The following is a 16,797-nucleotide window of genomic DNA, read 5'->3' as shown; positions in this document are numbered from 1 at the left end:
TCTGGTATTGTATATCACGCAAAATTTATCCTTAATTTAATCACCCTGATAATATCAGGCGTAAACTAAATATTAGGAATTTCTTTAGTACCCATGTAATATCGTTCATTCTTATGCTTGATTATTGCCTTTTAGTTTTTAATGTTCATAACAGCACCTCGTTCTCAATTATTTTCAACCTATGTTGTATCTCTGGCGAAGAAACTAAATTTAACACCAATACAAATAACTTAGATTTTTTTACTTGAGACCGATTTCTCGCGCTGCTAGCAAAAAGCTCATTGGTCGCTATCGTGTCTTCTTGAAACCGCTCTTTCGCAAAGTCTGGTGTTCATCAAGGAGCGCCATGTCTCCATCCCTCACGCGCTGATGTCCGGTCGCCTTCCACCTTTTTTCCTTCCCCCTTATTTTCCGGGTAATGGTTCAGATCTGTGTAACACTCAGTCTTCGCTGTGTCCGACAAGAAAGCATTTAGAAGGCTGTGTCCGTTTTTAGCCACAGCACGGAGCCCTGAATCAATTTCAGCTACGGGTCACATAGGTTTCCATTAAATTTACTAACTGCGTTGAATTGAGAGAATTCTCTTATTTGCTTTGTACATCTTCTATTTTGCTGGAGTCGGCACGATTATTTTATAAGGCAGCTTTGGTCTTATTAAAGCATTAAACGTATATAAAACAACTAAACTATCTAATGAAGACAATTTATTAGGTACGAAACAAATAAGCTCCAATGCCCCTGAGAATATGAACTATCTAAAAGAACACTAAGACTTTTATACAGTCGGAAAAACATAATTAAAGCTCCAGTAACAACAACATCATTCAAAAACTTATAACTGAATCCTGTGTTTCATGAAAAAACATAAACTCTATCTGAACAGTTTTATTAACACCATTGATGTTTCACTTCGTGGAGGACAACCCTGATTCCATAAGACTTGTGCCTGGAATTCATAAGCGGCCGAAATGTAATGTTTACGATGAACTTCTTTAACAATAACACTAAAATTCAGGAGGAAATATGGCAAGAAGAAATTTGAGAACTCTCGGAAAACTAATTTAATTTTCAATTGAATTATATTTTAAAACAAAATGGTAACGGTTACAGTTTTATTTAAACAACTATATGTGTTATTTTTCATCGCGACACGTGAAATTTACGTGTTGCATTGCGCGAGCACAATTTGAGAGACAATGGGGCTGCTACTGCAATGGGATTTGACTTTTCAAAAGTCAATTCCGTCTGCCCCCTTTCCCCCAAACTAGTTTATGTATTACAAGCAACAAAAATACATTTATTTTATATTTCGAAAACAGTGAAACAGGTGACGAATAGCTTACGACTCAGGGTTTATACACGTGGGTGTCGGTGGGGGAAACGTTGCAGAAAACAGTAGAAGCATTTGAGGGGGTTGGAGGGATTATGATAATGCCATTACAACACACAACCTTCCCCCCCGTTACTCCTATCTGACACAACAAAACAACGGCAGCAGAGTTTGGGTGTCGTTAATACGTCAATATTTCCACTGCTGCATTGTATACATCCTGTGTATATCACACAAATGGCTGCCAATGACACAGTTGCACAGTCATTGGTTTTTCTGTACCCCTTCCCACCTCGCTACCCCACGGGGGATGGATGTGTATATTTATTATCCTCAAGGCTTTCCTATAAAACCACGAAACAACCCCACAACACAAACTATACAGTGATGGACCACTAATACCATCATCATCAACTGTATGAATTTCTGTTTACCAAGTACCCCTCTGGGTGCTTCAATTCATGTAGGAATTAGTTTACGTATTATTATGATGACTAATATAGCTTTCATTCATTATGGGGATAATGTTATAGAGGACAATCCTCCAACGGTAAATGATTATGAAACCCAACAGGCCCCAATGCCTCGCCAACCAGAGGGTTGGAAATCATTATCATAAATTGTTTAGCCACTGTTCAATAATTAAAAATAAAAATTATAATAATCAAACTCTCCACAGTCCCCAACTCCCTGCTATATGCCTACAGATCTTTCAGTTGAATTTCACAGACGATCAGAATACAAAAAGAACAACAACAACAAAAAAACAAGAACAAGTAGTACATAAAATGTTAATATTATATAATTCCAATAAAATAAACATGTTTGTACTGTACATAGAACCCATTCGACATATTTCATGTAATGCAATTTTGTAAATGCGTTTGATATACATATGTCCAGAAATCAATAAAATCCATTATCAGGCCGAACAGATAACAATAAAGAGAATTAAACAGTAACAACTTATCAAAAATAATAAAAAGTTCTTGTCGAGAAATGGGGTCCCAGTCGACAAGTCCATAGCTGACACGTGTAGTAGTCCACTATAACCAGACACATTAAGTGACAACACGTTTAACGCCAGAATGATCCACAAGTTCATAGATGTGGCATCATTGTACAAAATGTAGACTCGAGAATTATTTTAAACTGAAGAATACCGAACAAGGAGCGACCAACGTGATACGTATAATATAAGAGTTTGGGGGAAGAGCGTATGAAATAAATGTGCGTTTAAATGCTACAGTTTTTCGACTTGTGACGAGTTAACAAGTAAAAATTAATTTTTGAACTGTTGACTTTCTTCTACAATTCAGTGGCCCATTTAAAGCACAGTCTTACTTTCTTCTCGTTGGCGTATAGAATCCTATTGCGTTACATTTATCAGATATAAATAAAAGGTAAGTTTTTCACCAATTCCATGTAAAGCGAGAGCTATATTAAACCAATACAGCGGAACATTTAGTTAGCGCATCACAGCGTAAACCAACTCAAGAGATAAACATAACCTCCCCATTTATATACGTTATAAAAAGTAAGGAAGTATTGGCTGAATGAATCAATGAAAAAAACGAATAAATACAATGAAAGAAAGAAGAATCTTTTATTTCTGAGCTAGGCGTTTAAAATAAAATGTTTTAAAACCATGAAACAAAAGAGAGAAATTACTCGTGTGAACCAATGCGAACAAGTGGAAGCAACCATGCAGATACTTTGTTAAGTTCGATAGTCGTCTCAGAGATGGCTCTGGATTTGCCTCTTCTGCCGCCATTCGGTTCCGCACATGTCCGCGGCATGGCTGCTGGAGGCTCCAAGGAGACGGCGCGCAGATAGGGCGAAGAGGTAGCGACTGCACAGGACCTGCGTGCCGACTCGAGGGGAGGAGAGTCCGAAGCTAACAACAAATCTTATATCAGTGCACGTTTTTTAAAAAAACACGCGGTGGGCGGGGTAACTCTGACAGTGATATGTCACAACTCCCATATCCTGGGATGTGGGTTCGACTTTAGGAAAACTCTACACTTTGTTGTGTGCTTCTGTTTCAGCATCAGCGGCTTGTATTCTACCGCACGTGTTGTACTGCAGTCTCTCAGCGGTAGCATCTCCAACTACAAAGCAAATACATGACAACCCATTTAACTGATATAGTGTACATTAATTGACACCACCAGGAACACATTGCTTTTACCCTTCAGGGCATAGTGGTAACTATATGAACCACCTGCTTCAATATCCATTCCCCACTGCATTTTGCCCACAGGGTGTGTTTATGGGTTTCATTTTGCCCACAGAGTGTGTTTATGGGTTTCATTTTGCCCACAGAGTGTGTTTATGGGTTTCATTTTGCCCACAGAGTGTGTTTATGGGTTTCATTTTGCCCACAGAGTGTGTTTATGGGTTTCATTTTGCCCACAGAGTGTGTTCATGGGTTTTATTTAAGTCTGACAACAAACAACATACAGATCAGAATTTTTATATTCCCTGCCCTCTCTCAAAACATGAAGACTGAAAGACAGCTATCTAAACCAAAGGCGTAGGTACATAATGATGTCCTGGGTTATTACTGAAAGCGGAGAAGGACACTAGTAACGAATTATAACATTACATGGCAATCCGAAAGATTACGACCTACATTTTAACTACTGAGGACCTCAAATCTTATACACAGAACTAGGCTTATCCTACACCTTATTCTATGTGTTACTTTGTTTGGGTAGTAACTCATTCTGACACACGAACCATGAATACATTAAATTCCTTGACCAGCCATTATCTCATGAAGAAAAACCGTGAAACATGTCGTTAGTAGCTTTATTATATATATTCTGTTGACAGTAAACGAACATGAAGACCGAAGACGAATGCGAAATCACAAATAGCACAAATAAAAATTTTGTGCGCTGCACGCATCCCATTTTCGCCCTTCCTTCCGTCAGCAACAACGTCGAATGTACATGGCCAAGCAGCATGACTAACGCACATCACGTGACGAAAGGTGCAACACAAGGACGGTCTGACAAAGAAATTGTTTCCATCCGGAGTAGAACGACCGCTTTATTAACTTGACAAATCGCTGCTGGAGAAACGCGATATACCGAGATTTAGTTGTCAATCTTATGCCGTTGGCTTCACAGGTGAGGGATTTTGAAATACACGCTGACGTGCGGGTGGTCCAAAATTCTTTTGTTAGTCTTCGGATCAAAGGAACTTCGTGACAAATATTAATGTTTCATGATGATTACCAATTTCTCCAAATACTCACCACAAACCAAACACGAGCAGTTTCCTGCGCAGAAACACGTACAGACCTGTCCCTCTATCTACATTTATACAGTAAGAGACAAGCTACTTTACACTTCCAACAGTTTTATGCTTTCGTCCTCGAAACTACTTGGCGGAATTCGATTAAACTTGATTTTCAGAGCTACACTAAAATTATCCGGCCTGAATTAATTCATCTTCAGCTCTGAGCTAAAGCCAGGTTTCAATTACAGGAAATTGTGGGATTATTCTCTTTGCGAGTACGACTATATCCATTCTGGGGCCTATAAGATGGGTACCGCGGGCTTTTTCCCCGGAAACAAAGATGAAAGTGTGTGGAAATTTACTTTCACCCTTTCTGTATACCTTCACTGTTTGGTGTTGAGGCACGAATTCAACTTTATCTTTACTACTACTTTAATTATATCCTAACTGATAATGATTCTGCCTTGTACTTCTATTGAGCTTCCTCGTGCCATGTCTTGCATCTTCTTCATTAGCTAGACACTCACATCTAGTTACTACGAAGTATTACATGGAACTGCTGCCATTATCGTAACAACAGGTGAGCTGAATATTTACTCGTATGCCCCTGTGGCACTGTGCCGCTTACAATGTCTTTATACCGCTGCATGCAGCGATAGGTAGACTATACCTCCCTACAGGGACCCCGCAAACTTCTTGATCACCCCTTGTAGTATAATCACCATTCTCTTCGAAATGGAGTGACGCTGAGTTGGAAGACGAAGAAGAGAAGTTGACGAAACGTCTCCGGCTGCTTGCCTGGAAGGGAAGTTGGAAGGGAAAGGTAGATAAAGCTCGCTGAAGCTTCAAGGGCCTAATGTCTTAGAAATACGACGCAGGGGCAGTTTATTCTGAAAGTAAATGTGTTCCATTTCAATCGTATTGGAATAGGTCCTGATATAAAACTACTACCACAGCAGATCTTATCGAGATATTTCCTCGCTGAGACATACATAAATATACCTGAACTTGTAATAGGAAGACGAACTGTAAAATGACAAAGTCACTACTGATAAAAACTCACTTGCTGCCGTGAAAACTTGAAACTTCGCCAACTTTGTTTATTGCTGATAAATCGAAAACAGCTTTGGCTGTTTAGAGGCCGAGAGAGATAATACTTTTACATATCTTCTCAATTCCAAATAATTCATAAATTTTTAAGCGAGATATCACGTACATAAGCCGGAACGTTTTAATGTTTTACTTCTATTACTCTCCTCCGCTACAACATTACATGAATCGCTGTTACCCAGTTCTGAATTATTATGTCTAAGTGACATGAAGATGGCTCCAGTCTTCATGAACCTCCAACCTCATTTCGTGTCTAGCGTCTTTGAAGCCTGTCTGTCTTTTCGTCTCGCCGTGCGACCTGCACTAACTGTAAGTGTCCCAGAGGACAGGGTCGGGATTGCATGGTTCCTGTCGTTCATTCCAACTGTCCGTCCATCCACGTGCGAGTATATTTAGTCTGGCCTAACTACATACTCACCTGAATGAGCGCTATATGAAGGAAACTTTGTCAATTTGTTGGAGTCGCGCCGTCTTCCCTAGCACGACCCAATTTCAAGAAGGATGTGCATTTCACGCTAGTCTACAGTTAATGTCAGTTTCACCCTGGATACAGAGCAATCAAATGACTTGTTTTATGTAGGAAAAGAACCAAGTTTCTATCCCAACAATTTCAAGTTGACGAAAATTTTGTTCTCACACAAACTCTCGTTTGGTTTCCTTCCTATCAGATGTCTCTCTCTTCAACGCAGATTGAAGAAGTTTTGTAGAACCATTGTCATTCAGCCACAATTCAGTTTACAAACTTGATTTCATTTTTGTTCTTACTTAGCTCATAGTCCATTTTCCTTATTTTATATTAAAATGTAACTGATGTATATGGAATCGTGTAATTAGCTACGCGTATCTGCTTCCCTCACCAATAAAGTCTGAACTAATTAAAGGATATTCGTCGAACTCCGTATTAACATAATGACACTGAAAGGTATCTAACCGTTGTACTTCTTATTTATCTACAATCAACAATATTAAGATGTCTGCTGTACGAGCTTCTGAGATGAAAACCTCACTAGCACGACTTAATGTAGCATCCTTGACATTTATGTGATAATTTATCTCAAACGTATTCAGCTTTTGTAGATATAATTTTTGGTAGAATGTAAAACAATTATAGCAGCCACGAGAAACGTAGGTCTGTATTAATCTTCCACCTGGTAACTAGCACGTAACTAACGTATTACTAAACATATGTATTTGGTATGAAACTAGATAATAAATAAACCATTGCCGAAATATTTTGATGTGTTAGCCTACGTATTACAAACACGGGCAAGATGCGAAACTTTAAAGTATATTATACTTTACTTTAAGGTACTTAATACAAATAACCACCTTACCTCAAAGTAGAATGCAAGTTCAGTGATAATTTGTTAATAACGGCTAGGGGCGAATAAAATAAAATTATTGTTAAATCAATGTCATAATGGATTAGTATCGCGAATGTGCTAATGAAAAGAAATTTAAAATTGCTTAATTATAAGAATTCTTCGCAAGAATTTTAGAAAATAAACGCTTAATGGAAGGTTGTCTGTGTGCGTCTACCAATAACTACTTAATTTTATATGAAGTTCAAACTGAAAAGTAAATCAAATATGTAAAATATACTCTATTGGATTTGAGATCTTCACGGCGGTGACTCTGGGTCTTAGCGCCGTGTAGTGTGGCAGAAGCTTACCGACGTTTCAGAGGTCCTTGCTGCCTCCATCAACAGGGCAATAATCGCAAACAGCTGGCACGCTAGAGGGATGTGATGTGATGTGTTAGAACTTTTATTTGAAATGATCTTCGATTCCACTGTTACTGTTTATTTCTTAGGTCCTTACAGAACGCTCAATCACTGGAAACAGAATGAAAAACAAGACCCTCAGATGGAAGGAGAGACGTTCTGAAAAGAAAGTGCCAGTAAATCCGTCAGGGTGGGCAACGAAAACAAACAGTCGTCAGCAGGAAGCAAGTGTTGTCCCATCAGCCAGTGTAACCAACAAGACAGACACAAACTTTGTATGTTTAGCTCCAAACTTCGGTTGTTTAGAAAGATCATTATTCCAACTAAAGAGGACATCTATTAGAATAATGTCTTCTTATAATCAAGTATGGTGAAAACTTTCGTCTTCCAAACAAATCAATGAGTTTAAGAAGCATTACTTTTATCAGGAACCCCAAGAAATGCGACGCAAGAACTTACAAGATGAACGATTCCTCTTTCACTCACAATTGGTGATGAGGAAATAAAATGTCCATCGTCGAGAATACCATATCACCATCATCATCATCACATCGACATACCCATAATAATCATTATTATGGTAAGTTCTTTCTGTTTCCCGACGTTAGCAAGCGAAATGTAATATAGGAGATATACTCGTATATAAAGGACCAAAGATTCTGCCATAAACAATATATATTTATATTATTTACAGCGTTGATTTAAATTCTGGGCTACGTGTTTCAGTCACTGAGAATCATCCTCAGGCCCTCCTGGATACATTTCTTATTCTGACGGAGAGACGATACAAGATTTGGCAATACGTACGAAGAAAATCTCTAGAACTTCATGTTTACGCTATGATACGTTACGTTATGTTTACCCATTAATCAAAAGGATTAATTTCTAAGACTTTTAGCAGGACACCTAGGTTTGTCACCAAAGCGACGCCGTCATACCTGAAGGTGGAAACAAGGAAACTTGTTTCATAAGGAAGATGAAAGTGAGCTGTTGGTCGTTTTGAGGACCGTCGACTGTTACCGACCAAGCTGGAGAGAGGAACTTGGCAAGGAAAGATGGAGACGGGAGCTGGGAGGCGGGAGAAGGAATCATAATAATTAAAGAGTCGTCGTGTCTGGTCCTAGCTATTCCAAGTAATAAAGCAATTACAAACGTAGCAAGATGAACGGACGAGTTACTACTGTCAACCAGAGTCGTTAAGCGTCTCCCTCGCTTGGTCTGGCTCTCTGAGGCGAAGTCCATGTACGGACGACAACAGCAGCGTAGATGGGAATCCGGAAGGAAAAGGGCCGTAAATAAGTAGGACTAGTATCGCATGTCTCAGACACAAGAAATTGCTGCTATAGGCGTGCACAAACAACCAGACTATTAAGTAGGATTTGAGGTTCTCACGACGGTGATCACGAAGATGGTTGTCTTCTGGGTTGTAGCGCCGAGTAGTCTGGTCAAAGTTTACCAACGTTTCGGAGGTCCTTGCCGCCTCCATCATAAGACTGATGATAATGGAGGGACCAAGAAATATAATGATGGAGGGAATAAGGACCTCTGATTCGTTCGGAAACTTCTACAGACTACACGGAGCTACAACCCAGAAGACAGCCATCTTTCAACTAGACCAGGGGTCGGCAAACTACGGCCCGCCGCCTCTTTTTGTACGGCCCTCGAGCTAAGGACGGGTTTTACATATTTAAATTCTTTGAAATTTCAAAGTACGCGCTATAACGAAACGGCCGAGTTGAGTAGTTGAGAGAAAGAATTCTATAAATGTCTTCCAAGCGATGAATACGGTCAATTAAGATCATATGCTCGGGGATTTATATCTGTATTTGGCAGCACCTACCTGTGTGAAAATACATTTTCAAAGATGAAATATGTAAAATCTCAATACAGGTCAGCATTAAGGATGAACATTTACAATCAATTTTGATGATAGGGAGTACTGAATTTAAACCTCAGTTTGGTGAAATGTTATCTCATAACAGGCAATTCCATTCTTCTCATTAGTAGAGCTGTATTTCAAACAACTGTAGTCTACTTATTATTATTACGTTACATTTTGTTCAATAAATTTGTAAAAACTTGGTTTTTTCTTGCTACATAAGTTGGCTTACCTATATAAATATCCTCGAGTTTGTCTCTTGGCCCGCAGAGCCTAAAATATTTACTATTTGGCCTTTTAGAAAAAATGTTTGCCGACCCCTGAACTAGACTATTACTCTGGAGTTATATTACAAGACATGCAGCATAACACTGTTTCCTTACGACCCTGTCCACGAAAACCAGCGGTTCAGTAAAGACATACAACATAAATATGCCACATGTATGGTGTTAATTGAAGTTAAATCAAAATATGTTTGCTTCTGTCTGACATCCGCGTCGTGGATGCAGTGTTAAGTAAGTTTTGTTACACGACATTAAAAGATAGCGATGCTTGCCATTTATTTTAAGTTACGAACAAATTTTATGCATAAAGCATCCGTTCCATATAAACGGCGAGAGAAGAGAATTATTTAGAAACAAAGAAAACTGCTTATGTAAAACGTATACCCTGCAGATGAGTAATTGTAGGAAGAAGAAACTAAACGCTGTCAGTAGAATTCATGCACTTTTATCTATGAAAGACTGTTTTATGATTACAAATGTATATATAAAATTATGTCATAAGCTAGCCAGTCGTGCCATGAGTATGTCATCATCATCATCAAACCACTGTTAGTCTTGGTCGCCTCTTTTTGAGCCCACTTAATCTAGTAGACATTTGGCAGGACTTCTTGGATTAGTGAATCAATATATGTAGTATAGTAAAATACCTGTAAAGAAAAACATAAAATTCCTTAAGAATGGTAACACTAAAATCCTGGCGAAATCTGGACATGACCATTACTCAGCTTCTGCATTATAAGTTATGAAAATGTTAGTTTTTACCAACACGTTCCATTGGAAGCAAACACACTTCAATTTCGAATGTCTCACACACTTACCAAAGCCAGGTAAGTATATCCTCTAAATCAAAAATGGGACGGCCAGTGAAACAAAAGAAAAACACATTGGTTTCGTTGACCATGAAATATATGCAGCAGATTTTTCTTAAAAATCCAATTTTTCAAATAACTTATAATTTCTTCCTATCACAGAACTACAAGGTACGAGGCTGGTCTACAAAGTAAGTTTCCCTGGGGCCGTTTACAGAAACAAAACACAATTTCATGGAAATATTTATTGCAAAAGATACAGCAAGTGTCCAGCTATTTTTCAACATATTCGCCACCGGAATTGAGACATTTGTCGTACCGTGGGACCAACTTTTGAATACCTGTGTCGTAGAAGTCTGCCGCCTGGGATTGGAACCACTGTGTGACAACCATCTCCGCCTCTCTGTCATTCTCAAAACGCTGACGCTGACCGGACAGGAATTTCTTGAGGTGTAGGAAAAGATGGAAATCACTGGGAGCGAGGTCCGGGCTGTAGGGTGAATGATTAAACACCTCCCAGCTGAACTCCTGCAGGAGACTTGCTGTCCGTCGAGCCGTGTGCGGCCTAGCGTTATCACTTACCGCACTACACAGTCGGCGGGAGCTGGAATAAGAACCTCCATCTTCAACAGCTGCAACAATGCTACTGTGAGAACGCGGGAAGTGCCGTTAGTGCATGCGCCATGCTACGTCATTGCTCTATCACGTACGCACAGTCGCTTCGCGCAATATAAGGTTTGCTAGCTGTGGGACGAGTGGGAAACTTACTTTTGGGACGCGCCTCGTACATAACAATGCTCAAAAGAGATCGATAATTACCCCCATCTAAGTCGGATTAATTTAGTCCACATTCTCGAATTCTATGTTCCTAAGATAACATTTTAATTCCCAGTATTTACTCTTATCACTTCACAGTGGTCTCTTCTCTTCAGTTTTTTAACTAAAATATTGTGTGCACCAGTCACCACTCTTATGCGTGCTACATGCTCTAAATATCTCATCAGTTTCATCTGTTCACGATATTGCCATGACAGAAATAATACAATTCAAGAGACTATTCTCTGAGTGCGTATCTGCAAATGCACGTCGTTGCAACTGACAAGCTGGTTCTAACGTTTTCTGGTTGCGAGATTATAAGTGTGTACTGAGATATGCGTGGATGTAAAGTGAGCTGGTAATAGAGGCGCTTCATACGCAGTTTATCAACTTTAAATTAATTTATCTTGAAAGAGGTTTTTAGACCACGCAAATACAATGCATCGTTCATTCAAGACATGAATGTAACTACTGTACGTCATAATTACGTTTCCGCTTGAAAGTAAGGACACTGCACAATTTCAATTCTGACAATGGAACGGGAATATTTTCGTTGTAAAATTAATATCATATTTTGGAGGGAGGCAGTAGAAAGCATTAATGTGAAAATTAAGATTTTTGCTACAAAATTCCTAGGATTTATATGTTTTAAGGGGAAGGGAATCCGAGCCAGACGAAGACAGTCGTAACTCACAGAGATGCCGCCACTTGATCCGGCGTGGCAGTCAGCATCGCACGTACCATTATTTGGACTGTGGGTCTAAAGGTCCACGCAAACATCCAGTCCACATTCTGACTCACAACCCATGGCGTTACTGCTAACCCTTGTACTTCGTAACATTACGACTTTATAACATTAATTATAAATCACTTTTTCATATCATTTGCAAATTTAAAGATTCTTTCTGTTCGTCCATTGTATCTATATAGCCCTTACATCTGTTCTATATGCCTAACATCGTGAAGTAACCATCTGTCCGTATTAGCTATTATAATAAATATTCTCGTGCACTTACTATATTATTATTATGTGCAATAAATTATCATTAAGGCCGCAGAGGATGCAAAATCTCAAAGAACGCACAAGGAAACATCCATACGTCAATTATGCCTATGCCAAATTATAGTACACAGTTCTATGTAAGATTTGAGGTTTTCACAGCGGTGAGTATGAAGATTTCCGTCTTCTGGGTTGTTGCGCTGTCTAGTCTGGTCGATGTTTACCAACGTTTCGGAGGTCATACTGCCTCCGTCATCAGGGCGATTCTTAGTATGAAGATTTCTGTCTTCTGGGTTGTTGCGCTGTGTAGTCTGGTCGATGTTAACTAACGTTTCGGAGGTCATACTGCCTCCGTCATCAGGGCGATGAATTAGTATGAAGATTTCTGTCTTCTGGGTTGTTGCGCTGTGTAGTATGGTAGATGCTAACTAGCGTTTCAGAGGTCATACTGCCTCCGTCATCAGGGCGATGAATTAGTATGAAGATTTCTGTCTTCTGGGTTGTTGCGCTGTGTAGTGTGGTAGATGCTAACTAGCGTTTCAGAGGTTATACTGCCTCCGTCATCATACTACACAGCGCAACAACCCAGAAGACAGCAATTTTCGGACTCACCGCCTTGAAAACCCAAAATCCTATTAAGTTAGTTACTTATTTAATATTGATCTTTGTTTCATGACATCTGAACTGTTGAGGAAGGAACTCTGTTGGGCAACGCATTGAGACTGGTGACCAACTGGGGAAGTAACTATATTACTGTCACTCTCTGTCAAGGCTCTGATTCCTGTGACCTGTCACAACCTGTCGAAATCCGGGCGCTAAACAACACTGCAATCGTCCATCGACTAATTCGTCAAAGTTCGCACCAGCATTGGAAGTTCCTGATACAACTTGTGTAACTGTTACAACAGTTCACTCACTTTATGTACATGCGTCTTTGTTCATCTGTTCCTTCCTCCTTCCTTCCTCTTTGTTTCCTTCTATGTAGTTTAGTCAGTTACATTGTACCATCAATGTGAAGTAGCCCACCTCTTTTCAATCTAATGACTCAAAATCAAACCGCTAGATTAAATCAGAAACTACACCACGAATCCTCCACAATAATCCACGATTTTTTTTTCAATAATAGGAAATCCCTTTTGAGTCTAAATGCGGTATATTTGTCGGCATACATTATCGAAATTCACCAACATCCAAACCCCTTTCTCACTTGCAATAATTTTTTAACCAGTAAATTATAGTTCTAACAATGTTTCACGATATTTCATCACAAATTTCCATTTCCCTATAACTTTTCCAATGTGCGTGTATGTACGCGGAGGTGGTCGTTTTTTACATATCTAGTAGCATTCGACCGATCCTCACGAATCAATGAGCCATAATGAAGACCATAAATAAAGAGCAAATGGTGGTCCAGCGGACAGGCGAGGATTTTATGAACATCGCAGGAAACAATATGACAACACGTAAATTACGAAATTAGACAGAGAGGAAGTGAGTTATTTTGAAATGTGTATTGATTTCCAGCAAAGCTATGGAACGTAATGCAATGCACATAGCCGTTATGTCATATTATAGAGGTTGGTGCTACTGCATGAGCCCCCCCCCACGTACCCAGTTCCAACCCGTTCTCCGCTGCTGTCCAATACAGTCCACAATTTCTATGACGTACATAAATAATTCAAAAGCTTCTACTATAAGCTAATTAAAAAGTTCATCTTTATAATGAGGACCATAGCTCATTATTTTTATATCTTCACCTCTAACGATATTTTTTCAGTTCAATGTGTTGATTAAATAGAAATTATCATGAAGTGTCCGGTTCTGTTTTCTGGACTGGTAATACCTGAAGAGATGGGGTTAAAACGTGTTATATATTTCGCTGTGGTCCATAACTGCGGATGACGGTGAAATGAGTGCATATTTTACTGTCCGGGTGTCTGGCGGGCCTGCATCGGTGTGATCCATCTCTTTGATTTGTACGGAAGCTGCAACAATGATGATGAATTCTCGGTCACGCTGATGTAACACACATCAATCAATATGACCCCCCCACACACACCCTCCTCACCCCCTTCCTGCAGTTTAAATCCGATTGCAATGACGTGACGAACATATTGGCCAACACCCCCCCTCCCCCCGACATCGCCCGCTGCACACACAACGTTTTCAGTCTCACGCCAAAAGTTTTATTGCCGAGATTAACATGTATGACACAATTCTAAGTTTGTAGAGATATTATTTTTGTAATAACACCAGAACCTCCTCATTTTTTCGTAAATAAAATAAATTAGAGGGACCTACCAAAATAAAAACAGTGAATTTTCTAATATTTCCGAATTGCAATTGCAGAACTTCCTGGCTTCAGAACCATAACAAATCTCTCCATGCTACGCACGAGTTTTCTCTGCGATTTCTGAGCTGTCACTGGTAAAACAGGAAAGAAATGTATGATTAAATAAAGCAGGATGAGATGAGATGGAAGCAGCACGCACGAGGGAGATGAGAAAAGCACACAAAATTTTGGTCATGAAACGTCAAGAGAATATATCACTTGGGGAAACCGGGGGGGGGGGGGGACAGATAAGATGAAGACTTTTTACTAAACTGAATATTAGAAAATATGCGGTGACGTGGACTAGACTGAAGTAACACAGGGTAATGCCCATCAGTGGACTTTTGGTAACATTCGGCATTTATATCGATTGATTTATTCAACTATCAGCTTAACAAAAAACATTTTTCGCAGTGAAGCTAGCTAAGTGGCACAACTAATAGCTAGGTACGTTGAAACTGGCAGGGAGAACGTACCTACATAATCCATAACCAGCAATATATATGTTACAATAAGAGAAAAGGATATGAATAAGATTTTGAAGTTATATCTGAGCATCGGTATGAGGATTTCTGTCTTCTGGGTTGTTGCGCTGTGTAGTCTGGTCGATGTTTACCAACGTTTCAGAGGTCATACTGCCTCCGTCATCATCGCCCTGATGACGAAGGCAGTATGACCTCAGAAACGTTGGTAAACATCTACCAGACTACACAGCGCAACAAATCCAGAATACAGAAATCTCTCACCGCTGTGAAAACCTAAAATTTTACAAGTATCGGTATGTTCCTGAAACAGATCCTGTAAAAGTGGCACATCAGACGTAACCAGCCAATAGTATCTTGAAAAACAAGCAAGTCCTACGATTCAGTCTTCCTACGTGCAGCGCTGCATGCCAGAACAGAACGTAGTAAAACAAGGGAGCGCCTTTAATACAAAAACCACAAAACAATCTAAAACAAAACATTAATCCAACTCGCCTCGTGGATGCATTTTACTTCCTGAATTGAGTATATAAACTTTTCTCTGTAACGAGAAGGAAGGCCTATGCTGAAACAGCCACTACGTAGATGTTGCCCTCATCTAAACGTACAATTTTCTACGTATGCTCCTGCTGACTCCATGTTGGTCTATAAATTCTAACTCTTGGGGCGCCCATCCCCCCTTCTCTTTATTGCTTTTATAGTCAGAGAGAGAGAGAAAGGACGCGTTCCATCAGGACAGCTTCTGTGGCTGGCCTGCACCGTCTGCCGCTCGCCACTTTACGCTCTTTTCGCTCACCTACCCCTCTCTGTCTTCCCGCCCCTCTGTCTCATAGACCATAGATATATTTCCCTCTACGCGTATAATATGCTAGAACACATCCTCAGGACAGAGCACAGGCGCACACAACACAGACTATCAGATCACTTTCAGTTCCTCAGAATATGTATCGGAACACGCGAGTGACTGCTGACATCTCGAAGATGGGGGCAGCAAGGACCTCTGAAACGTCGGTAAACGTCTAGCAGGCTACACGGTGCAACAACCCGGAAGATAGCCCCGAGAACTTGAAATCTCACAACATCTAGGGGTTTCACGCCAGTTATTTTGTAAGTTGTAGTCGCCACGTGGCAGAACGAGACGGAGTAGTTCAGGCGGCATACGACAGGACGAACTGGAAGGCCGGAGTTTGAATCCTGACAAATACATGACTCTTTCAAGGGTCCAGTCAGTTTTGTGTCCAGTGGGGTAAAGCTGCTTTAATGTGTAACTGACCAATCACCTAGACATAAATCTGTTTCTTAAGTTAAACTATGTGGAGTTGTAAATCCAAGTCCCCCTATCCCCCTTAATTTTCCGGAAAAGAGAGGGGTCATTAGAACACAAAGGACCTAAAAGAACAGGGGGCGATTGTAAGAGGTAAACATTATTAATTTGAAACTTAGTCTTTGGCTCTGAGATGAGACTAATCATGCTTAATAACGAAGTACTGAGGAAGCTGTTTTGACATTGAATTTATTAAATAAGAAAGTAGATCAACTGGGTCGGTTATTTTGTATGAGTATAACTTAGTCTCTTGTTTAGCTTCTGTGAACACGGAAACAAATCTTTGGGTTCTGTAAAAGCCGGAACATTCCTTGACTATCTCCTGTGAGTGCAATTAGTTTAAAGAGGATTCTCCTCCATTCAGTTAGTTAGGCAGGCCGACTGGAGAAAATCAAGCCTACATTATCACGAACTTCATAATCTTCTTAAAACATGTCAGGGTAATTACGTGAGTATGAA

At 39.8% G+C, this 16,797-nt stretch overlaps 1 long non-coding RNA gene across 2 annotated transcripts in view; it reads right to left on the bottom strand.

Moving 5' to 3' along the window:
* The window catches only part of LOC147873202 (uncharacterized), a 274,215-nt gene that overhangs the window by 104,730 nt on the left and 152,688 nt on the right, over positions 1-16,797 (bottom strand). The window contains exon 4 of one of the 2 annotated variants that reach the window (XR_015536127.1): positions 14,056-14,185. The exons of the other annotated variant lie outside the window; for it this stretch is intronic. This is a non-coding gene — a long non-coding RNA (uncharacterized LOC147873202). Of the gene's footprint in view, positions 1-14,055; positions 14,186-16,797 lie in introns of those variants that run through there. 2 annotated transcript variants of the gene reach the window in all.

Source organism: Zootermopsis nevadensis, unplaced genomic scaffold (assembly GCF_977971745.1).
Source record: "Zootermopsis nevadensis isolate Lab colony 2312 unplaced genomic scaffold, Znev_1.0 Znev_ptg000021l, whole genome shotgun sequence".
Lineage (NCBI taxonomy): Eukaryota > Metazoa > Arthropoda > Insecta > Blattodea > Termopsidae > Zootermopsis > Zootermopsis nevadensis.
This window is presented reverse-complemented; position numbering and strand designations above follow the sequence as displayed.